This window comes from Fundulus heteroclitus, chromosome 11 (assembly GCF_011125445.2).
Source record: "Fundulus heteroclitus isolate FHET01 chromosome 11, MU-UCD_Fhet_4.1, whole genome shotgun sequence".
NCBI classification, from domain to species: Eukaryota; Metazoa; Chordata; class Actinopteri; order Cyprinodontiformes; family Fundulidae; genus Fundulus; species Fundulus heteroclitus.
In genome coordinates this window covers 8,235,212-8,261,548 of record NC_046371.1, presented here as the reverse complement: position 1 = coordinate 8,261,548, position 26,337 = coordinate 8,235,212, and positions in this window count along the sequence as shown.

The window sequence follows — 26,337 nt, the reverse complement described above, 5'->3', positions numbered from 1 at the left end:
TTTACCTCTGGACTCTGCACCTGCCCAAACTGCCAAAAGTCTGTATATCAGCTTTAAATGACCAAACTATACATACGACCCATAGTCAGTGTCCGTTGCTGTGGGAAGGGTGGTATGAAGCAGCTGCAAGACTGCAGTTACTTACATGTACATTAACCAGGCTTAATATTGTGACCAGTGACAGGTAAAATGATTATCACTTATTGTTTTATTGTGGCACCCATTAGTGGTGGGGATGTATAGTGGAGTGAGTGAAAGTTTTGTCCTCAAAGCTGCTGCTGTCTTAGGAAGAAAAATGATGAGCGACCAGAAAGGTTTGACAAGGAATCAAATTGTGATGACTAGACAATGAGGCTTGAGCATCTTGACAACTGTCTGTTATATCATTTTCTTCACATGTCCTGTCACGCCTTTTCAGATGTACCATTTGTTAGATTAGATTTGCTTCTGTCTTCAAAGTAAACAGGTTGCATTAATGATATAGGAACCTGTTTTGGGATGACCTTCAACCTAGTGGCGTGGATTAGGTGTACGTGTGCGCTAGTTTGTCTCCCAGAGTTACAAATGTGTTAAAATGGTGTGAGGAAGAGCAGCAAGGGGCAGCTAGCCTTGGCTCCCAGAGACTGCAGAGGACATCAGGCACCCCCCACAGCTCTGGCCATGTTTCTCTGCTCCTGGAGTTGTTTCGCTCCCCACGACCTTGTTGCCAAATTACCACTGCTCCTTTCGCGGACCACTTTGGAGATGCTCTGACCCAGTTGTTTACAGCATCACAATTTCCCCTGCTTCTAACACGTTAAATTGTTGCCTTACTGCCCGATACATACCACAGACCAACAGGTACAATGTACAAGAGATAATTGATTTCTTTCACTTCACTTCTTTGGTCATTGTATTCTGCCTAACTGGTGTATGGCCCCGTGATGCAGCCGCAAACAACCTAGATTTTCACTCATTGCAAGTTTGAATTCCCATTTCAGTTTGGGAAAATTGCCTTTTTTTTTTTTTTACATCTCGTGGAGCCTTGGAGCCTGACTACTCATTAATGCATCCCAGTCTCTCATCCTGGCTCTTCAGTCTGAGTTGGTATGTGCATCACTATATGCCAAAGCGTGTTTGTGAAGTGAGCCCCTCAAACTGACAGCTGAACTATCCACCCTGCCATAATTGAGTTCATGCTCACATTAAATTTAGGAGCGAAAAATAGGGAAATGGGAAAAGAAAGGAAAACACTTCTCACGGCATAATCCGTTACTTCGTTTTTGCCTCCTGACAGCAAGAAGATTGAGACGCAATATTTTATAGAGACTATGTATGAGTTTAGAAAAGTTGTTCTGGTCACGTCAAGCACTTTTAAGATTAGAAGATGACGAGACGTTTCTGCGTGTTTGGAGGCAGACAAATTTTGTTTGGAGTTAGAGGGGGAAAATCTTTCAGGAAAGACGGGACTTCGGATGAAGGAAGCCCTTTTAGAAGTAAGAAACGAAAAGGAAAAGTTTGTTCTTACCTGTAAATCATGCATTTGGGTCATAAATCCAAAAAAAACTTGCTTATGAAGACCATTTGTGGCTCGTGGCTGCAGATGCACATTGTATACGGCTGTCTGATCAGAGCCAAGTCCTTACAGATATACTCGGACTTCCCAAAACAAATAAAACCAGATCCAATCCTAGATCTGTCTCATATCAGATCCAGTCATTAATAATGCCAGTCTGCGCAGACTCTTAAATTCAGCAAGCGATAAATCCAAATACTTGTTTGGGGAACTGAGTATCGCAGCTACAATACCTGTCAAAAACAAAACTCAGACCTAAAAAAAAAAAGTTTTTAAGACAGATATGGAGATGTAGACAGTTACAACCCTCAGGGGAACTATTGTGCCAGGGTTAATAGTATTGGCACAGATCACTCAACTAATAGTGATGATCCACAGTGGATTTTGATTCCCTCTTAGCTGTTCATCCGATTCCTCACTCCATCGCTGCCGGGAAACTGTTTCTTATCTTGTCATGTTGTGTTTTATTATTATTTTGGGGGGTGGGGCATGTTTATGTAACCTGACCCTAGCCAGATTGATATCGCTCTGCCTAGCTTCGCCTAGCTTCACTCACATCCATCTGGGACATCTCCCATAGAGAGTGATTTCTCCAACCAATTTCATAGATGTGACATAGTGGAGAAGTGACGGCTTGCATCGAGGAAGCAAGCGTTAACATTGATGCTTTCTTCCGTGTTGTCCAATCTACCTAATATTGTTTCATTAAAAGAACATCAGAGAACGGCTCTGAAGGCTTTTGTTGGTGGAAACGATGTTTTCGCCCTTCTCCCGACCGGATTTGGCAAGTTTTGTTTTCCGGGACGCGTCCGTGGCGGAGCGGTTAGCGCGAACCATGTTAGGAGGATTTTAGTCCTCGACGAGGTCGGCCCGGAATCGACTCCGACCCGCGGCGCTTTGCCGCCTGTCTTCCCTCCTCTTCCTGTCAGCTCACTGTCAATAGAACGTGTGCCACTAGAGCCGCAAACACATAAAAATAAAAAAAGTTTTTTTTTCCTGCGTCGCTCTCATCAGTGTCACGGGTTAGCTTCGGTGTGAGTGGTTGAAATAGGTCGATAAAGATGACAGACAAGTGACTTATCCAATCATATGCAAGGATTTTTGATATCGCCCAGCCTTCTGAAACGCCGTTCCTTTGGATCTGTTCCAGATGGATGAGTGGAGCTAGGTGGAGCGAAATTCATCTGGCTAGGGTCAGGTTAATGTTTATGCTCAACTTGACAACATTTGTTTCCCAAGGTGGGGTTGTTTCGCTGCTTCTCTGGATGTATTCCCATAGCGTAGTGCAGCTCAAGGGGGCTGTTTGATCAAGCTAATAACAGCTAGCGTTAGCTTATGTGTCCGGAAGGTTTATAACTTCACTGATGCACGTTCAACAGGTTGTACTGTCTTTTCTACGTTGCTTTCAAAACATTCATGTCATACTGTCCTGTGACAGACGCTCTAATTTCAGCGCGTTTTGTCATCTATCAGTGTAACAGGCTTGTCACGTTGAAATGCGCTGGCAAGAACCCTGCATTGATGTAGGCCGCTCTGGTGATACAGTTGTAGGCAGAAAGGGGAGTGGTCTAAACCATGCGGCTTTGTCCAATATCATCTCCCCCCAATGGTGTAAATCATACTCTTAATTCTCTGGATAGTGGTTAAAATGATGGTTCTCTCCATGGTGTGGCTCCTCCTCCCATGTGTCCATCATTTTTACGACACTCCAACGAACACGCGGGGGAGAAATCCTTCAGCCGACACTTACTAACAAATTATATTGTTGGCGCCTGCTGAGTCAGTAGATCGGCAGGAATGAAAGAGGCCTCGGTTTGTGTTTTATTTGCAGCTCATGATACCTACACGAGCACAGAAAGCTGCTGCAGTCAACACAAAGCTGCCCAGAGAGCAGTTAGATGGATAATCAAGATGGTGGTTGGCTTTACAGCTCAATTAGGAGCTGTAATTAAAACACTCAGTGAAAGACAGATAGCATAGATCTATATACTCCTCTCAAACGCAGCAAACCACTGCACAGTGGTGCTCACGCTTAACAGTGATAGATATACTGCTAAAAATAATTAAGGGAATACTGAAAACACATCAGGAAACAAACCCAGTTGGATATCCAAACTGATGTTCAATGGGTAAGGTGTTAGGAACAAAAGGTTGCCGCACCACTTGATGAAAAGGAAAGTAATCAAACCACAGAGGGCCTAACTCTTTCATGTTCTTTAGACTGTGCTGGCAGACACGACAAACCTTCTAGCAATGGCACATATTGATGTCTTATGGTACCAGTGAGGACTCTGACCCTTGTGAAATGCACAACTACTGAAAATCAGTCAAAAAAAAATGTATGTGGCCTCCACCTTCAAAACCATTGCTGTTTTTTTAGGTTTGTCTCATTGTTGCTCCTTTAGTGCCCTTTTTGGTAATTTCATTAACACCAAAAACAGCCGACGTTGATTATTATTAGTTTAACAATAGTTAATTTGAATATCCCATGCCATAACGAGAAAAACGAGCTACTATTAGCCGGTTAATTAGTTGGGCTTTCTGCACAAGTAGACTCAGCTGAATAACAGACATTCTGCTTGTACATTGTCAATCATAGCTTAAATTCAGCTTTCCCTTAAAAGCAGAGATGGGTAGCGCTTCTTCCTTTCTACAAGTGAGGAAAAAGTGTCTTAGCCTTTCTGCCAGCAATGCAGCCGTGTGCAGCAGCAGTTGGGGGTCGGGCATCACTGTGTCGCTCTGTGTTTCTTAGGGCGTTTTCATACATATAGTTTGTTTACTTCTGTCAAAATCAGTTGATCAGTTTATTAACGTGTAGCTTTTTCTAGTGGTTCGGTTTCTTTTAACATAAAAAAACTCCATGTGAACCAGAACCTGTCCGTACAAGCTAGGTTAGAATCTTTTCGTCCGTTTTTTTTTTTTGGTCAGATATTTCCAAAACGGGAGAAGCAAATGCAAACACATGAAGCAGATGCTGCGCTATGAACAAGCAGAAAGCGAGATAATTTAATTGTACCATTAGCTTGTTTCCATCTATTTCGGGCAGATTTACCCAAGAAGTATACTGAATGGATTTAAGAAGATGTCATAAAAGTTGCACAGGGCTTTATGCCTTAATGAGAAGATGCACGACCTTTACACGTTTCTTTAGATTTTCTCTGATGCATCCCACAATGCAGCGCTACGGTGAAGCGCGTAGATCATGCGTCGCTGTAGGTCGTTTGGGAACGTACCGAGATCACCTCCTCCTAACGGTCTGTGACACGACTGTTGCCGCCCGCACTGTATTGCGATTTGCTGTGTTCACATCAATACTAAATAATAAACTGCACCAAGGGCAGATGTGACCTCGTTTGTTTTAAACTAACTAACACCCTCACTGTGACAACACCTATATAGTGGATATAAACACTCCGCACCCCTGTTAAGATGGTTGGGTTTTGTGGTGTAAAATTAGAGAGATAATCTGAGATAATATTTTGATGACCAGGGTTGAATGCCTTGAAACCAGAGGAGGAAATAAAGTAGGATTCACTCTTAATGAAAGGAAGAAGAAAAAAAACAACAACAACAACAGTACCAGGCCTGAAGTGTCTCTGTGCTGGAGGTTAACAAACTAATCAGAGCACGTAGCATGTAGCTAAAACCAAGCAGTGGAGATGGAGCATCGATGCTACTGATGGATGGAGTTGGCCATCACTTCGCTGCTTCACACGGGGAGTTCTTATCGTGAGGATTATAAATAGCCGAAGCCGCCGCAGAGCCTCCTGAATGTCACCCGCTTGGTAAATTGCTCTCTTTACTGCTAGAGCAACAGAGGCATGCAAATAAGTAATTCAAGCACGTCTGCATCCATTATGGATAACTGTGGAAATGAGAAGTCCAACAACAACAGAGATTTATAAATCAGGACCGTGTGCGGCTTCAGGAGGGCCACCGTTTGCATACATTTGCTCTGTGTGTGCTGAAGGCGTTGTCTGATGGGATGATTGCTGCAGTAGTTTGTGGCTAAAAGTGAATTTGCCGGGGATGAAAAGTACAAATCTGTTGGGCACGGTACAATAAATATGTGACTGAAAACGTCATCAACTGATTAAAGTGAATGACTCTAATATCGTCATTTTTATTTACTATTCTTACTCTTTGTTCGTTTTCCCGTCACAGTTCTCTGGTGTTTTTACCCCTTTTGTCTCCTTTCTAGAACCTTTTGTCCAATTTAATTTGAAAATCCTGTCAAACTAAGTCTTTATCACATTTCTCTGAGAATAGTTGTTCATTACTGTGCGAGGTAACCCTCTGACTTTTCTGTAAGATATGATCAAGCTCACTTTAGATACAGTTTTATCCTGTAAAACATTATGCCACATGTAGGTTCTCTCTATTGTTATATTTCACTGCAAGTCATTCTTTATTGTTTTTTTGTTTTTTTTTGCATTTCATCCATTACCATCACAAACCTCCGAGTTGGTTGTTGGGATTTTATTTATTCAGATCAAAATGAAGTGAGTCAGTATCAGAAATGGCTTTCGCTTCGATTACGCTTGGTAGCCTTTTGTGGACTGTCTCTGCCAGCATTGTATTATATGCTGGGGGAGTGGTGGCCTAGTGGTGCTTGCAATTTGAGAAAACTGCAAGGACCTTGGAGCGGTTGGACCCATAGTGGGTCCAATTGCTTGACAAATGGTATGTTACACTGTCAGGCACCTTTTTTTTTTCCTCTTAAGTTATGAGAAATGCAAGACTGGAGTTCAAACAGAGCTGTCGGATGTGGAGTATTATGCATTGACAACGGACTTGTGGTCCAGAGTTCATCTTGCAGTTGGTATGTTATGTCTATGCTCTGCTTGCTTCACTACTTTGCCAAATAGTTTCTAAAATCATTAGTTTTCTTAAGTTCAATCCGATTATAGTTTTAAAAGGAATTAACAGTCAATATCAATTTATTGACACACTCACTTTAAGTTAGAGCAGCTTACATGTGTAATTTGTACATGAGATGTCAAACTTTTGAGATTCAAGTTATGATTAGAGAATTAATCATTGTAATTTATGTAACATGTAAAGAACACAGCTGTTACAATTCATGTTTAAATAGCATAGCTTTATAAGTTGTAAAACATTAACCTGCTATTATTCAAAATATGCATGAATTGATTAATATACAGTTTTTATTACAGCATGGAAAATGCAGTCAAACATAACGGATATATTATTGAGCGTGTCCTGGGTGCCTGCAAGAAGCCGGTCGGTCACTTCTCTCACAGCTGGGAAGTTCAGAAGTGCTCTTGAAAAAGCCCAGAAGGACCTCAATCTACCAACTCATTCCCTGCTTTCAGAATGTAAAACAAGATGGAGTCTAGACAAGTGATGATCAGTAGGATACTGGAGAAGCAGAAGGCTATAAGTCAGGTCCTCTCAGTGGCATTTCATTCCAACTTAGCAAGATATGTCCTGGAAAGTGCTTTACTGATGCACTTTCAGTAGAACCCTGTGTGTCATATATGAAGGCTGTTCTTCACCTACTAAACAACTCGATCTTGGTTGTGCAGGAAGAAGACACTGACCTAAGAAAGCAGGTGAAGGATGAGATGTTTAACTACCTCAACAGGAAATATGGATGAAGCTGCTCAGGAGCTGCTTCATTTCGTCAATGCAGACAACAAGTCCCAAGTCACTGCCAGGGTGACATCGGAGAAGGCGGCGACCCAGGAGACACCAGCTCTCATGGTCAAACCTAAAGTTGCTGCCACATCCCAGGAAAAGAACACTAAAAGGTCCTTGGGCAGTTTCTTCAAAGAAAAATGGAGCAGAGCTGCAGAACAGGATGATTGCTTGTGACCTCTAAAGGATGCTGTGAAAGCAGAGCTTAACAACTACCTTCTAACACCTTCCATAAACAAAGGGAAATCCACTTACTGGGTGGAAAATACACCAATATCTTAGCAAGCTTGCCCGCAAGTATGTCTGCATTCCTGCAACAAGCCTCCCCTCAGAAAGGCTTTTCAGCACAAGTGGAAACATTTTCACTTGCCAACGTTCCTCTTTAAAACCTGCAGCGGTAGATAGACTGGTGTTGTAGGCCAAAAACCTCAAAACTTGAGTGAAGTTTGCACACACACACACACACACACACACACACACACACACACACACACACACACACACACACACACACACACACACACACACACACACACACACACACACACACACACACAAGTTAATTATATTTAATATTCTTTTCACTGTGATTAAAATTGTAATTGACAATATTGATTGATTGATTGATTGATTGATTGATTGATTGATTGATTGATTGATTGATTGAAATGTTCAGATTTATTTAACTGCCTGGTGCTCTGTTACAAAAAAGAAAACAGAAAAATAGATTCCCTAAAATGTTCAGATTTTTCAAATTTGTTTTGTATTTAAGACACAGACGGTGTTGTGATAATTTAAAGGATTAATAATTTGTGAAACTAAATAGCTTGAAGTTAATCTTAAAGTTATAGAACAAGTTAAACTTTTTAAAGTCTTATTACAAGTTTTTAAAGTTGTGTATTGTAAACCACTAAGGAAACTGGCAATTTGCTAATATATGTTTGAAAATATTAATATATTGTGTTTACTTATTTTCTGCTAGATTGAAAAAGGGGATTTTAAATTGCCCAATTATCTGGATGTAGATCTACTCTTATTTTTATAAAAAAAAAAAATTAAAAAAATTTCTGTGAAATAATTCAGTTGATGGATAAAGGGTTGAATGACCTTTTTTCTCTCTCATCGTTAGCTACTTATGTAATTATGAAGCTAGAATGTTCCATTTTAAGATGGAGTACTCATAATTTCTTTGCTTTTTTTTTTTTTTGCCAATGGCAATAAACAAACCTTTGTGGTAAAACATAACTCCCATTTGCACATGATCGAACAAAACGTGTACTCTGGTCCTAGCATCATAAAATATAACTCTTAAATACAGGCAAAAAGGCAGCATAACTAAAACTGTTATTCAGGTCATCTGTTAAAAATTCTTGTATTTATTTCAAATCACAATCGCAGGGTTAGAAGAAGGTCATTTTTTTCCAATATCGTGCAACACTAGTTTCAGCTATTCATCACTATCCCTTTTTTATTGTTTATTGTTTTGTGCGTTTTTGTTTTTTTGTTGTTGTTAATGAATTTGCTCATTTAGTTGAATGCTGCATACTTAGTTGTAGAGTTAATTGGCTCTCATGTTTTGACTGTAAGGTTTAACTGTTGGGTAAAGAAATTCTCAAGTTTTGGAGAGAAGTTGTTTGATTTATGGATGAAGCAAAAGAGGACATGAAGGTAGTTTGTGTGGCAGTAGATGTAGGGGGTAGAGCTAAATGGAGTCAGATGATTCGATGTGGCGACCCCTAAAAGGGAAAAATCTAAAGAACAAGTAGTTTTTTTATTCTGTGCATGTGTGCAGTGCTTACTGTTTGACAACGCCAGCGCACAAATTCACTTCTTAACCTGTTGTTCTGTAATACCACCTAATAAAGCTGGTATTCATTGAACAATGCCTGACAAAGACTGATAGATGTTTTACTGATGATTCTACATAATCAGCTGGGGCCCCAATATTCAAACTTACTAAATATTTGTATTAATGGTAATTATAATTATTAATAGGTACTGATTGCTAAACTAAATGTTTTTTACCTAATTTTGCCTCGATTAAGTTTATGAATCAAGGTCCTCGAATCTATCTATGTGTGTATGTGTGTATATGTATGTGTTTATATATATATATATATATATATATATATATATATAATATGTGTGTGTGTGTGTGTAGATATGTTTGTATGTAGATATGTATGTGTGTATATATATATATATATATATATATATATATATATATATATATATATATATATATATATATATCTGGTTTGTGCACAACACTTAACATTTGAAAAGAAAAATTCAATTCAATTCAATTTTATTTATATAGCGCCAAATCATGAAACATGTCATCTCAAGGCACTTTACAAAGTCAAGTTCAATCATATTATACAGATTGGGTCAGATTATACAGATTGGTCAAAAATGTCCTATATAAGGAAACCAGTTGATTGCATCAAAGTCCCGACAAGCAGCAGTCACTCCTGGGGAACCGTAGAGCCACAGGGAGAGTCATCTGCATTGTACATGGCTTTGCTGCAATCCCTCATACTGAGCAAGCATGAAGCGACAGTGGGAAGAAAAACCACCCATTAACGGGAAGGAAAAACCTCCGGCAGAACCGGGCTCAGTATGAACGGTCATCTGCCTCGACCGACTGGGGTTACAGAAGACAGAACAGAGACACAACAAGACAGACAAACAAGCACAGAAGCACACATTGATCTAGTAATCTGTTCTACATTAGATGGTAGTAGCGGGTGAGCCGTCTTCTCTGGATGATGTCACAGTTAACAGAACGCCAGACCAGGTGTACCTACTATGAAGAAAAAGAGAGAGAGCAAAAAGTTAAAAGCTGAAATGACGACAGTCATTTCAATGTAATACAATGCAAAACTGGAGAACAGTAGACTGAAGAACAGTAGAAATCAGTAGAGTGAGAAAATTAGACCCTGATGTCCTCCAGCAGCCTAGGCCTATCACAGCACAACTATAGAGATAGCTCAGGGTATGAGCCACTCTAACTATAAGCTTTGTCAAAAAGGAAAGTTTTAACATTAGTCTTAAAAATAGATAGGGTGTCTGCCTCACGGACGAAAACTGGGAGTTGGTTCCACAGGAGAGGAGCCTGATAGCTAAAGGATCTGCCTCCCATTCTACTTTTAGAGACTCTAGGAACCAGCAGCAGACCTGCAGTCTGAGAGCGAAGTGCTCTGTTAGGAACATACGGGGTAATCAGAGCTCTGATATATGATGGAGCTTGATTATTAAGGGCTTTATACGTTAGAAGGAGAATTTTAAATTCTATTCTTGATTTAACAGGAAGCCAATGAAGGGAAGCTAAAATTGGAGAAATATGATCCCTCTTGTTGATTTTCATCAGAACTCTTGCCGCAGCATTTTGAATCAGCTGAAGACTTCGAACTGCATTTTGTGGACTTCCTGATAGTAAAGAATTACAATAGTCCAGCCTTGAAGTAACAAATGCATGGACTAGTTTTTCAGCATCACTCCTGGACAGAATGTTTCTAATTTTGGCGATATTCCGGAGGTGAAAAAAGGAAACTCTGGAAACCTGTTTAATATGGGATTTAAATGACATGTCTTGGTCGAAAACAACACCAAGATTTTTAACTTTATTACCAGAGGCCAAGTTAATGCCATCCAGATTAAGGGATTGATTAAGAACTTTATTTTTTGAAGACTCTGGCACTAAGATTACAACTTCTGTCTTGTCAGAATTTAAATGCAGGAAATTTAAAGTCATCCAGCTTTTGATGTCATCAAGACATGACTGCAGTCGAAGTAACTGATTGGATTCATCAGGATTTATGGATAAATATAGCTGAGTGTCATCAGCATAACAGTGGAAATTAATCCCATGCTGTCTGATAAATTTGCCAATCGGAAGCATATATATAGTAAATAGAATTGGTCCAAGGACTGAACCCTGTGGTACTCCACAAGTGACCCTAGAGTTTGAGGAAGATTTATTATTAACATGAACAAACTGGAATCTGTCCGACAGATAAGATTTAAACCAGCCTAATGCTTTTCCCTTAATCCCTACAGTATGCTCAAGTCTTTGTAGGAGAATATTGTGATCAACTGTATCAAATGCAGCACTGAGATCTAACAGGACAAGTATAGACACAAGTCCATTATCTGAGGCCATGAGAATATCATTAGTGACCTTCACCAGAGCTGTTTCAGTGCTATGATGAGCTCTGAAGCCTAACTGAAACTCCTCAAGTAGGTCATTACTTTGTAAATGTTCACATAGTTGATTAGCAACTACTTTCTCAAGAATTTTAGATAAGAAAAGAAGATTAGATATAGGTCTGTAATTTACTAACTCATCTTGATCAAGAGATGGTTTCTTAAGTAAAGGTTTAATAACAGCTACTTTAAAAGCCTGTGGTACATATCCATTTACTAAGGATAGATTAATCATGTCTAAAATAGGGCCACTGATCAGAGGGAATACCTCCTTAAACAACTTGGTTGGGATTGGGTCTAACATACAGGTAGAAGGTTTAGATGAAGCTAAAATTTTAGATAGCTCAGAAAGCTCTACTGCTTTTAAACAGTTCAGACACTGCGCAGGTTCTAAGGATTCCTCCAATGCTGCCTCACTTACTGAGGATGAGGTAATCATGTTTGGGAGGATGCCAATTATTTTATTTTTAATGGCATCAATTTTATTTATGAAGAATCCCATAAAATCATTACTACTAAGAGCTAAGGGAATGGATGGCTCAACAGAGCTGTGGCTGTGGGTAAGTTTGGCAACTGTACTGAAGAGAAATCTAGGATTATTCTTATTCTCCTCAATTAATGATGAAAAATATGCTGCTCTAACTCTGTGAAGGGTCTTGTTATACAACAATAGACTGTTCTTCCAGATTAAGTAGGATTCCTCTTGGTGTGTAGAGCGCCATTTTCTCTCCAATTTCCTAACATTGTGCTTCAAGGAACGCAGCTCTGAATTAAACCAAGGAGCCAGCTTCCTGTGAATAATCACCTTCTTTTTCAAGGGAGCTACATTGTCTAATGCAGAACGCAATGACGAAGTCATACCGTTTACAAAGACATCTATTTGTGAATTGGAAGAAACAACATTGCTGCCATCTACAGGGCATTTCTGCAATACGGAGGATATTAAAAAGGGGACAGACTCTTTAAGTTTTGATACAGCATTATCCGATAAAGATCTACTATAATGGAACCCTCTTTTTGGGGTGGAGAACTCAGTTAGATTAAACTCAAATGTTATTAAAAAATGATCAGATAGGACAGGGTTGTGAGGAAATACTGTTAATTCTTCACAATCAATGCCATATGTCAGAACAAGGTCTAAAGTATGGAGCCGAGAGTGCGTCGGTTCATGCACATTTTGAGCAAAACCAATTGAATCTAGGATAGTTTTAAAGGCTACACTAAGGTTATCACATTCTGTGTCAACATGGATGTTAAAATCACCCACTATAATAGCCTTATCAGTATTTAACACCAAATCAGATAAGAAATCTGACAACTCATCCAAAAACTGAGTGTAAGGGATTGTAAATCACTGAGCTTTATTACATTGACTTACGGTAAATGTAAAACTGGAGGGATTGACAAGCAGGATTCTTAGAAATACGACAGCTAAGACAATCAGAGGAGGGAAGTTATTGGTGAAGTGGTGCAACGTGCTCAAACTATCTGCTGCTGAGTCACATCATGCCGCGGGATTAATAATTAGCTCAGGAAGCCCTAATTGAGGATCTCATTGTCTTAAACAAGCGGGGGAAATCCAGCGGCCAAGCACACGAGAGGAAGTGCTATTTCTTCCTCCCTTTCTGCTATGTTGTCATCAGCTACAGAGCTAAGCTGATCTTTACCTTTCAGAAGAGGAAGATTTATAAATAAATAGATACCCAAATGGTGACTCACCACTGTATGCATTTAGTCTGATTCTTTCATAAATAAAATCAGTGTTGGTTTGTCTCCAGCCTGTGAACAAGCCCCACTCATTATGTATTTGGGTTTATCCATGTGCTTAATTTGCTGATCACACAGGTTTTTGGCTTTCCAGCTTGTTTGCCTCCGTCCATCTGGACTGTACCAACAATAACACGAATGTGATCACAATTTAATTCCGCTTTAATTGAACTGGAAATTGTTGTTCCGCATACAGAATTCTGGCTTCATTCGAATCCAAATGCAGGACATTTGTTTGAAAATATTCTTATTTTGTGTAAAACTTTGCATCCTTCCTCTGAATGCAGGGAGAGAATCTCTTTTTTTTTAGCTTTCAGTGGGGTCAGTATTTTAGCTGCTTTATGGCTTCTGTGCAGTTGTTCTGCAGGCCGAGGCAGATGCATGGCTCCCCGGGGCTGCAGAGGCATTGTACAACGCGCACGTTCTGCGATGACTTCCCAGCGGCTATTCACCTTGGGAACAGAACGTATTATCATAACATATGTTTTGCAGCCGTAGATCTAGAGCAGTTCTCTACGAATACCTCAGAGATGGATTTGATAGATCCTGTTTGAGGTTTATGTGTTATGGCTCGGCGTTCAGCCACAGTGGATGTTCAGTCAATAAATACAAAAACACTTTCTTTATTCTGGCCTCTGCAGCGTCATTGTCTGCAACTAACCCTGACGCAGTGAGTCTGTCGTTCATCACCTTAAGGCAGGGGTGTCCAAACTTTTTCGGCTTGAGGGCCGACATTATCAAGTCAGAAATACTCAAAGCCAAAAAATGAAGAAAATTTAATAATAACAAAGAAATGTATATATTGTGGTTTCTTTTTTCTTACCTACTCTAACAATATATAGTCATTTGAAATAAACAAATTAGTCAGCTTTTCTGTAGTAAAAGGGACGTGTAAATCACTGTAGGTCCAAAGTTTAAAACAGGTTTGCTCTTTTGCTTTATTAAAAGATATTCACCCAATTTGCAATTTTTTTAGGCTCAGTTATAAACTAACAGCATTCCTTTTGGTCTAGCAAGATAATAAAAGGACTTGGGTCAGTATTTCTTTTGAAAAGACTTGCTGTATTTAGTAAATTTTAATAAATCAATTCAAGATGGATTTTAGCGCACCACGTTCTGCGTTTGATTTAAAGATCCCGGCGAGATGTAGTCCTATTTACTATGAAATTAAAGAAAATGTAAGAAGTCTGGTTATTAAGAGATGAATACCTTGGGTTGTACCTAACATTTTCAATTGTATGATCTTAACCTTCTTTAATAATTTTTCCCTAGTTAAAAATAAAAAGTTTCAATCTGCATCAGCCATTGTGCTGGTCTTTAATGAAATATAGTTGGGGGGGGGGGGGCACACACAGTCAACCCAAGGGCCACAAAAGGCCCCCGGGCCGCACTTTGGATGCGCCTGCCTTAAGGCAAGGCAGGCTTTTGTTTAGCACCATTCACATAGAGTAATTCAGAATCAGAATCATCTTTATTTTGCCAGGATTGCACAATCAGTTACAGCGCTCACTGTACAGACATTTATTATACATATATGAACAGAACATTTATTTTTATTTTTTATACATACAGAGAAAAGAAAGGGGAGGTTGTGAAATGTCACCTTTTTTGTTTCACAGCGGTGTAGCGGACTACTCGGGCTGTAAGGTGACCACTGTGTTCATCAGTGAGACATCCTGGGGGAAGATGTCTCTGTGGCGGCTGGTTTTAGCAAACAGCGCTCTGTAGCGCCGACACGAGGGTCAAAGTCTTCAAAGGGCTTTACAAGAAAACAAAGGAACAGAAAAAAAAAACAGCGAAACCGTCAAAATACCTGAACGAAACATCACATAAAAGCATAAAAACACAAGACCTAATCACAGAAAAAGACAAACAGAAAAATCATCATGTTAGCAACTCAAAAGCTGATACATCACTAGAATAAAATGCAATACCTGGCCTTTATGAGTAGGCTGCAGTAGGCTGTAATATTTTCAGTCCTGTTGCAAAACGAGCTGACAGTTTCTGTTGCTTCCAAAGCTGAAGGGTTTTGAAACTAAATGCTACCTTCTCTTATTTAGTTGTGGTCCTCAAAACACTTAATGATCAGGCCTCTGATGACCTAAGGCAGGGGTCTTCAACTCCAGTCCTCAAAGTTCAGTGTCCTGTAACGTTTTATATGTCTCTCTGCTTCAACACACCCGAATCAAGCAATCCGATCATTAGCAGAATTCTAGAAAATTTAAAGAATCTTTGTCATTATGCCACCATAATAACATTTTTATGAGACACCAGCTCAGAATTGACAAAGATTCACACAAAACGCATGTAAGCTAAAAGCGTGCAAATGGTGCTCAGCTTCTGATAAGTATTAGATATTGGAATCAAAAAAGACGGATAGCAGTGACTTTGCATTGTTACTTGACTGCATACCAAGGAGGTAATTCAGCCTTTTGATTCATGTGTGTTGGATCAGGGATGCATCTAAAAGAGGACTGGAATTTTAGACCCCTGACCTAAGGGGACTCAATGTATTTAGTACCAAGACCTGTCAGAGGCGTATAGTCCATTAACATGATTTTAAATTCAGTCCGTTTACAGAGAACCACTGCATAGATTTAAGAGCAATTGTGATAATATTCATTTTCCGGTGATCAGAATTCTGACAAAAGCATTTTGGATGAGCTGCAGCTGCCTCATCGAATTTTATGTTTTTATTGACACATACCGGTTTACTCTCCATTACAATAATCTAAGCTGCTGAAAATAAAAGTATTCACCAGTTTTTCTATGTCCTGTTTCATGAGGAAACCGTTTATTCTGACAATATTTTATTAATAGGATTTAATAGATGGTTAAAATTCAGGTCTGAGACCGTGATGAACCCTACGTTGATGTTTTTTTGTTTGTTTGTGTTTGGGGGTGGGTGCATGCTTTGAGATCTTTTGCCTGATTGATTTTGAACCTTCAATTTCTGGGACCAAAACAGAATAACTTCTACATTAATCTGGAGGAGATTATCACTTATGAATATTATGGAGACACAGACTCAGTTACTGTTGTTGTACTGTAGTCACTGGGTACTATTGACCTTTTACACTCTATAGTTCTCCATAAACTCCACAGGTTAACATGTAAAAAAAATCTCCGACCACTCTGCAATAGTCTGCCTCATCACGACTGAGGATGACTCACACTGGAAAAAGGCAACTAAAAATGAGTCACATTTTAATGAAATGAGTGTATTTGTCCTTGATTTAAGCAGGCCAGTTTAAATGATCTGACAATGGAATAAGATTTTTTTGCATTTAAAATAGGAACAAGTCAACTCCGTCACCTTATTTCAAGTGCAGTATGTCTAATCATGTTATTTTAGGGGTAAAAATACTCATTCCATTGGCAGATCATCTTTTTTACCTGCTCAAATCAAGGACAAATACATTAATTTTAAGAAATCTTTACTTAATTTCACTTCTTTTTTTGCAGTGCAGAGTATAGGCCATGGATAAAGGACTTTGTGGACTGGTTCCAGCGGAACCGTCTCCTGATTAATACAGAAAAAAAACCAAGGAACTGGTGGTAGATTCCTGCAGGCACAGACTCCTATTAACATCCAGGGAATTAAAATCTGAGATAGTGGACTCTTGTAAATTTCTGAGTGTTCAGCTGAACAATAAAATGGACAGGAGTCAGGAGATTTTTCATCAGCCATCTTCTCAGGTGGGGTTAGTTGGAGCAGCAGCTGACCTGCAGCTAAGAGGAATCAATTAGATGAGTTGATCAGGAAGGCCAGCTTTGTCCTAGGATACCCCTAGAACTAGTGCAGGTAGTGGGAAACAGAAGGACTCAGGCAGAAATAACGTCTCTGTTGAACAATGTCTTCCACCTCGTGCATGGAGCTGCTGCAGAGCTGGAACTCTCCTTCTCAGAAAAGCTGCTGCATCCTAGGTGCACAAAGAGGCGTCATCACAGATCCTTCCTCTGTAGCTGTTAGACTTTATAACCATCACTGCTTGAACAAACCCAATAAGATTGACTTCCCTGCTGTTTCTGCAGTTGTTTTTTTCCTTTCTTGTAAATAGTCTGTTCTAAGCTATGCATACACGTTTTGCACATTTTTTAAAAAAAATCATCCTACTTAATTGCACACTTCTTTGACTCTGACTACGCTATTTTTATTAACTATACAGTAAATTTGCTCTTACTCTAGTCTCTTATTCTCATTTTTTGTTATTAACAGTAGTACCCTTGTGTGAATTGGTGTGCTTTCATTTAGCCTGTCACTTTGTTGCTGGTACATCTGACTTCCTCTACTGAGGGACAATAAAGAATATTTCTATTCTACTTCTACATCCATGCCTATGTTTGATGGATAGACGATGAAAGCGTGGACACAACAGTAGTTTGAAGCAAAGTGTTTCTGACCTTTTAACAGGGTCACAATTTAGAGCGTGGGACATCATCATACCTAAAGCTCAATAATCAAGGGGTAACATCCAAAGTGTTTACAAGGCACCATCAAACCATAAAATGGCTCTGTAACCTGTTTAAGCTTCGATTGGTGTTTCTATTGTAAAGAATGACTAAGCATTTTTAAAAGGTTGCGTTTTCTCACCCTTTTGTCAAAACTATTAATAGTCTGGGGAAATATTTGTTCTGTTTTTTTAACAAAGACAGATCAAGGTTTTTCAAATCAAGTGGGACGTTTTGATGTATTATATGTATGGGTTTTTTCGATATAGCAAATGAAAAATGTTACAGAAATGAATACAAACAGGTGGGCTTCTGTGCTTTTAACTCAACCTAATGGAGTATTGACAGAGTTACCGTTGTTTTAAATTCCCCCTCCCCAACTCTTTTCCTCTCTTAAAAGTGACTAAAAACTTATTTGTGAGAGGCCTCACCTCTGGGGACTGATGGATTATTCAGCGAGACACCCGGAGGTCATCTCCAAGAATGTCTTATAGTATTTCTTTGAATCCGACTTTGTTCTACTGTGCTGTCATATTTTTTCAGTTGTCTTTTGTTTGTTAAAGGTCAAATCTGTGAAGTCAAAACCCTGAAGGGCATCCCCCCGTTTGACTGTTTACATTATAGAGTTTATGCTTGACAGCTCAGACACAGCCTGAAACTAAAGGCTTTGGTTCAAACTAAGCTGCTGTTTATTCACACGTTTAATCTTTAAACGAAATGTTTAGGGCACAGAATAAACCACAGGGTGTGATTTTAGTTATATTGTTGTTTGTAATTTAGATTTAATGATTTATGACCTCCATCCATCACTGCTGCCAAGACACAACCTGTCCATGATCATGTCTGATCCTCCTCGTCTCTCATCTTGAGAAATTCTAATTACTGTAGGTGTGACTTTCTGCCTGTGGTGTCTGTTTGTATTTGCCGCATTGGGACTGCAGGTTTTCATGGTGAATGCAAATATAAAAGTCTCTTTTATATTTTGAAAAACTAAGACACTCCCTCATACAATACCTTTCAGTTTCTTTAATATTAACATCTATGTGGGCTTGGACATTTGCAGCTTTACAAGTCTATCAATAATCTTCAAGGGTCAGCTGGTTGATAAATAACACATTCAGATTGGTATAAATAATAGCTAGTGGTCCTGAGAACCGAAAGAATATGCAGAAGAAATCAAAGATACTACCACTTTGATCCGTTAGTCATGCATCCTGTTAAATTTGTCCTCCGTCTTGCTTGGATCGCTTCTCATTTCCTATTGGGCGAACTGGGGAAATTAAGATTTAGTCTCCACCAATGGCCAATAAGGATTTACTGTAATTACCTGAACAAGAAAATTATTTCTCCAGGGCCTGAGTGCACCCCTCTGCAGGTGTCAGCTGTACTTCTTAACTGGAACACTACAGATACTTCAGGTGGAAGATAACACCTCTAGTACAGGCGTCCCCCAAGGTTGTGCTTTCTGCCCCCTTCGGTTTACCCTGATAATCCATTATTACACATTTCCCTGTAAGGTTTGCAGACAACATGATTGTTTGGGGTCTCATTACCAGCAATAAGGTGAAATGTGATGCACTGAAAATTGTTTTTTTTTTTTTCTTAAACATCAACGCTAAGATAAGATAAGATAAGATAAGATAGGCTTTATTGATCTCACATTGTAGAAATTCACATGTCACATCGGCTCAGTAATCAATAATCAGAAGAAGGTGCCAAAAGTAGGACAAGGTGCATTGGTTATATACAGTGTGTCCTCGTTTATACAGTGGATAAAAAAAGAAGTGGATGAGAAAAATAAGAATAAAAATACAAAATGGAAATAAGGCAGAGGATGTCTTATGTGCATTCACGGTGACTTATATACATATGTATAGATCATTATATAAGATTATTATAGTTGACCTTTGCAAAACAGTCGTCCATCAGACTCTTCTGGTACTATGATACTTTCTTAAAGAGGATCCATTGCTAATAAAGCCCAACAACGAATCAGTTCTTTCCCAGAACAAGTTTAGAGTTCAGAGTGAATGCCAATAATGCACTCTTTCTTCAAGTACTGAGGTAGCTTTGTGGGCATGCCACACTGCTGCCTATGTTTAACTTTGCAGTTTTGACGTTGCTTCACCTTCAACAGAAAAAAATATGTGCACTGCATGATGGAAGCTGAGCAGAACATCGGTGCCTTGTTTTCCAACTGGGTTAAAAAGACGGATAAATAACAGCATAGCTAGCCTACCAGTCCACTTTATGCTGGTGAAGATTCTCAGTCATCCAGGTCATGGTCATTCCAAAAAAGAGTAAAAAACAAAGCAACTGGACTTGTTTTCCGTAGTTGAAGACATTTCGTCTCCTCTCCCGGAAGCTTTCTTAATTCAAAAAGTCTGGAGTAATGTGGAGTAACAAGATTTATACCATTGCCAAACAAATGCCTTGTAATGGCTTAGATAACATGCAAATTCAACAGAAACAGGTCCACCCCTTAGTAATGGGCGGTCGTTAAAGCCATTAAGCCAGCAGATTGAACTGAAACTGGTCCACTCCTCTGTAACGAGGAGTCATAAGAGTTGTTATTGGCTTGGCTTAAAGGAACAATGTTTTGATCACTCGTATGAGGGTGAGAGTTAAGGTGATGGTTGGCCGGAATTAATCCTATAGCTGTGTTGTAAGTTTTTGAGAGTTGGAACCTAAGGCCTTCTCCTCTGTTCAATGTTGGTCTTTCTCTCTTAACGTAGATGGCTTCCTTTACACCCCTTTCAAACCATCTGTCTTCTTTGTCCAAAATGTGAACATTTTGGTCCTCAAAAGAGTGTCCTTTGTCCTTAAGGTGTAGGTGGACAGCAGAACCGTGTCCTGAGGAGGTAGCTCTCCTGTGTTGAGCCATGCGTCTGTGGAGAGGTTGTTTGGTTTCTCCAATATAAAGATCAGAACATTCCTCACTGCACTGAACTGCATACACCACTCAGCTCATCTTAGGTTTGGGGGTTTTGTCCTTGTGATGCACCAGCCTCTGTCTGGGGGTCCTGTTTGGTTTGAAATGTACTGGGATTTTGTGTTTGGAGAAAATCCTCTTGAGTTTTTCAGAGACTCCAGCAACATATGGGATGACGATGTTTTTGCGTTTATTCTTTTCACTATTATGTTCTGCAGCGAGTCTGTTGTCCACTTCCTCATTTAAAACCAATGACAATTCATGTCGGCAATAACACCTCCAGCAGCATTGCACTGAGTACAGGGTTCCCCTAAGGATGCGTCCTCAGCTTCCTGTCATTAACCTTATTAAACCATGATTGTACTGTAGAGTGAGCACAGTACAATAAATCTGTAAAGTTTACAGATGTGATGGACTTGGGTCTTCTTGTTTTTTGTTAAACGTCAACAGAGCAAGACATTACCGTTTTCTTCCTGGGGAACACATACCCGGCATCTTCTTCTGATCATCTGTAGGCTGCATGTGAAAACGTCCTTGGGTAAGGACTTTTTAGCCAAAGCAGAAGTGCGTCAGTAGTCTGAATAGTGCCGTCAGAAAGGAAGGAGGTAGGAAAAGGAGCCTGTATGCTTCCTCTCACAGCTGCTTTAGCATAGGAACCTTGTGATGTCCCTTACTGGCACTAAGGAGCAATAAGGAATTCCACAATCCTTTGCATGACATGACGTATAAGCACATGCCACCTTATGGAGATCCACGAAAATGTTTGGAGAGAAGAGAGCGTGCACTTTGTTCTTCATTTTCGAAAGGCTGTACGCCCCGATTTGACTAGAATACCTTTATTTGCGCTTCTTCTGCCACCTGTTGTTGGATGCAGAAAGATGTTTTTTCTCTGCAGTGCCATCTACAGTTGGAAAAAAGACCTGCGGAACCTCAACAGCGCTTCAAGCCAACAAGTTAAAGTCAAAAGAACAATAGATGCATCCGAATTCTCCTTTACATCACATAGTGGAGACAGCTGGAAAGATTGTTGGTGCCTCACCCCTTCCTTCTCAGTCATCTATAATACTTTTTTTTTTTTTTTTTTTTTTTTGCAAAGCAGTTAGAATAGATGATCACCCCCAACCAACCAACCCACCCAATGGTCTATTGCCATCTCAGGGGAGGTTCTGTTGCATCCAAGCCTAAGCAACTAGATGTGAAGATGGTCAACTTCATCCACCTGGACATCAGGTACCTGAACTCTCTCCCCCATGGCATTTAGATGACCTTATTACACCCTCTGCTGCCTGTGGGACTAAAAAGACCTGGCTGTCGCCCCTCTACCCAACTACAGCTTATTTCAAGTTATTTCAGAATAGGAAATGATTCATTGTTAGGGAATATTTTGCTGTTCACAAAAGACCTAAGCGAGTAGTGAAGTTGTGAAGAACAAAGGTCATGTGAAAGTTTTTAAGAAGTCTAACTTCATGCAAAATGAAGAAAGCAATACAACCAGAAAAAAACTTCTTGAAGTAACGCTGAAAGTTTAAAAATGTTATAATGAAGAAAAAGGGCAGAAATAAATGTCAGGATTGGTGTTAAAAGTTGATGATTTGATGAGATACTCCTGTATGGTTTGACAATAGGTGGGACTGAGACATCAGAACTATGCTACAGCTTGTGTAGATTTAATATTCAGATTAATGAACATAAAAATATCATTCAACTGACAGCTCTACTATTAGTATTAGACACATATGGCATCACTTACAAAAAAATTGCCATAAGTAACTTGACCTTTCTAGAGTTTCCAACCATTTCCACAGATGTCAGAATACCAACAGGATTTAGATAAAGGTCATTCTGAAGTCCTTGGTTTATTTTGCTCTGCAGTAATGCTGAACATTAACTCCACAAACTTTTGCCACCGCTTGGATTCTCACAGGATTCATTCCAATTCTGCACACGGCGATCTTCTAAATATCTGAATATAAGCCAGCTTCCCCTTGTTGTTAAAGAAATGACAGGAGTGGGCATTCATTAAACCTGCTAATAGTCCACGTGTGTGCAGTTCACTTCAGCATGATGGAATACAAGCTGCCAACAGAGACTGCCATCAGCAAACACAGCGACAATGCTCATCACTATTCATGGAACAGGCTCCTATATAGGAAAAAAAAAAAAACTGGTGCACGTCAGGCTGTGGCTGCTTCCAAGCTGCAACAAGCTAATAAAAAATCTAGTCTGGAACCGAGAAAACAGACCAATACTGTGGTGATGGATATTAGTTTCTGTGTTCCTACAGCAGAGCTGCTTTAACCTCTGACTTCACTGTCTGCATCAAGTGTCCTGGTGAAGGAGTGTGTAGCATGAAGGGTAGCAAATACACCGCCACGGTAACCTGTCAAGTGCAGGTAAAATATAGCTCACATATAGTCCCCCTCCCATCTAATGGTTTACAATTTTAAGTCCCCAGCTGCCGTTAAATTAAGAGAGGCGTAGGGCTGGGCTGGTAAGAGATTAAAGTTTAGATGCGTTTCCTGGTCGTCAAAGAGCCAACGGTTTTTAATTAGCTTGTTTAACAAGCAAAAACCTTCTATTGGGTTTTCACTTTTTCCGCCGTCATACACAGCTGACTGGCTTCTTGTAACAGCTGTGGGAGAAGGCGTGCTGCTCTTCGTTTGACCAAAGAAAACTGCCCACTGTCTCTGGAGGTTAACAGAAATGTGCTGTAAACCTTTTACAGGTCTGGCAAACATCACTGTTGCATTCTTATGCAGTCTGTGTGCTGAGTGGCAGATTGGGGTTTATCAGTTTCATAATCACTTAACATCATGGTCTGTGGTTGTTTCAGTGTACCAATATTAAAATTTGGGGCGATAATGATATCAAATAATAATATTGTTGTTATGGCTGATAATTAGTATTTACCACTAATTATATATACATTATCCTATTCTTTAGGCACTGAGTAAAAACAACCGCATTGCTGACATTGCTTTAGTTAAACACCCCACAATCCTGCGTTGCGTCACTATCACTGTCACATGACCAAACAATTGCCACATGGCCCCCAAAACCCTGAAACACATACACAACTGGCAACAACATGGATATAACCATTATTGGTAATATCACCCCAGATTTACTTATTGTACCAATACCAATACATTAAAACATGACTAACATGAACCCCTACCTATGTTACCTATAGATGTATATGTATGTATGCATATATATATATATATATATATATATATATATATATATATATATATATATATATATATATATATATATATATATAGATGGATGCATACATGGATGGATGGATGTGTGTGTGTGTGTGTGTGTGTGTGTGTGTGCGCGCGTGTCTCATCAAAACCTTTATTATGGTAGCAAATAATGACAATAAAGATTATTTATCGTACATTCAGAGGTTTGGGATCAGGCTGCTGTAGCAGCAGGTCAGTAGCTGGATGTACCAACTAGTAGCTAGCCGGAAAGCTTTGTCGAATAAATTTTTGTCTGAATTAATTTTGCAGTTTAATTTGTGGAGGCAGCCTATAGTGAATCGCCAGATTAATGATCCATGTGATGGAAACCCGGGCTCTGCGAAACAATCCCAATGATTAGTATATGCAACAGATAGAGTCCTACTAGGGGTGGTGATAGACTGAACAAACTTTACCAGGGAGAATTTTTGGGGATTTACTACCTTTAAGTAACACAATTTCCAGGTGAACTGGACTTTTCCCCTTTTCTTTGAGGATTATAAATTGTTTGACCATTTTGAAAATGTTTTGTAAGTTATCAATTTATTGATTAATTATATTGTAATGTTGATCAGATATGGGTTATGTCACCAGGTGACAGTGGGCCAGCCCCCTCTGAACATGTGACTTACCAACAGGTTTAAATACAGTTCCCTGGCAGCCATCTCGAGTTTGTGCTGATGAAGGCTTAAGAGTTGAAACGTGTTTAAATAAAGGCTTTTTTAGAAGAATCCCCACTTTTTGAGTTCTTTTCCTGCCAGATCTAATCAATAATTTAAAGAGAACTAAAATCATGTTCGTTATTCGGCAAAATAAATGAAAAATAGAGCATTTACATCATTAAGGATCTAAATAAATTGATTTCTTCTACACTTTTGTTGGGGGGAAAAAAACATATCTGGTAAAGCATGCCAGCATTTCAAATGTAAATCTGGATTACATACAAGCTGCATTCCATGAAAGTGTGGAGAAGAAAAGCCCCTGCGCTCCCAGCAGTCCCATTCTCCCCTGGTTATTTCTGAAGCATCTTCTCATTCAGGCCTTTGCTGTTTTATTCCAGCAGAAAACCCCACGTGAATGGCCAGAATGTGAAGAGGGTTTGTGTTTGTGGACCCAGGGGAGTCTGCTGACAGAGAAGCCTCCTATTTCACACTTTGAAAAGTTACCAGGCCTCGGTTTTGTCTGGTCCTGAATAATTTAGCGATCTCTCCACCCTGTTGTCGTGCGTGTTAGCCGTCTTAAAACCGGCACTGTCTGGCTGACCTTGTGGCTCAGAAAACATTCAGACTCCCAGCATGCCTCAAGGCAAGAGAAGCATGTATGGACATGATTCGTTTTCTGATAATAGCTCAGTTCCTAAAACTGCCTGATTTTTGTTCCTGTTGTACTTTTTTTTTTAATTGTCTCTGTACCAGGGTTAGTTATAACACATGCAGATCAAAAATAATCCAACCTTATTTTTCATTTGGAAGTTTGGGTAAACAGTAACTTTAAAAAATATAGCAGCTTTGGCATTTATCCTAACCTTTTGCCACATTAACCCCACAAAAATCAAATTATCTATTCATTCAATTATTTATTCATCTATCTGTCCATTAATCCAGAGTAAGACCCTCCACACTGCCTTCCCTTAGCTTCCCAGCAGCTGCTCAGCGATCATCTGCTGCTTGAAGTTTAAGTTCTGCTAACAGGTCAAGTACATCCAGAAAAACATATGCAGCCCTCTTTATCGACAAGACAAACACAAAAGTGCTGTTCAGAAGAACTTTCACTGTGAGACAGAAAAACTAAATGTTCAATGATTCTACATGCTTTTTGGAAAAAGAGGACAAAATTTGCCCGTGCAAATTCTCAGTTATCCAGGTCATCGCAACAGCAAATAGGTCTAAGTCGGAGGCAATTGGACTGACATTTAGTTCTCTCTAACCCTAACCTGCGGCGACTCCCAATAATTAGAGCCGCCGCAGGTGTAACCGCTCAGATCCTGATTGCCGGTGCAGCACCAGAAGCAGGGATTGACGGGATGGGACTGCAAACAGGTGCTTTTCAGTCAGGACTCTGGGAAAAGAAAGGAATCAATGTTTTTCTTTGTTTATGGACTGCAGAACTATTTATTTTTTTTGTCATTGTTGTTCGGCACTTCACATTGTGATAAGATTTTAGCGGACAGAGCAGGTTAGTCTGTATTGAAAGCTTTAGTTTTCAATACAGACTACAAACAGAAAGCCTATAATTTATTTATTTATTTTCTTTCACTTTCTTTTTTAAGGTATCACATTACACATGTCAGCTTAAATAATAATACATTTAGCACTGGTATCAAGGTGTTACTCGATTGTATCTGTTGCTTTATGTCCGTTGGTTGTGGTGATGGAGCAGACAGAGGACGTTTTATCATTCTCTTCCTTTTATCTCTTCTTTCTTTCACCTCTTCTCTTTCTTTTTTTTCTCTTCTTGTTCTTCCTTTACTCTCCCACTTTCTCCCACCCATTGTAGTGTCCGTATAA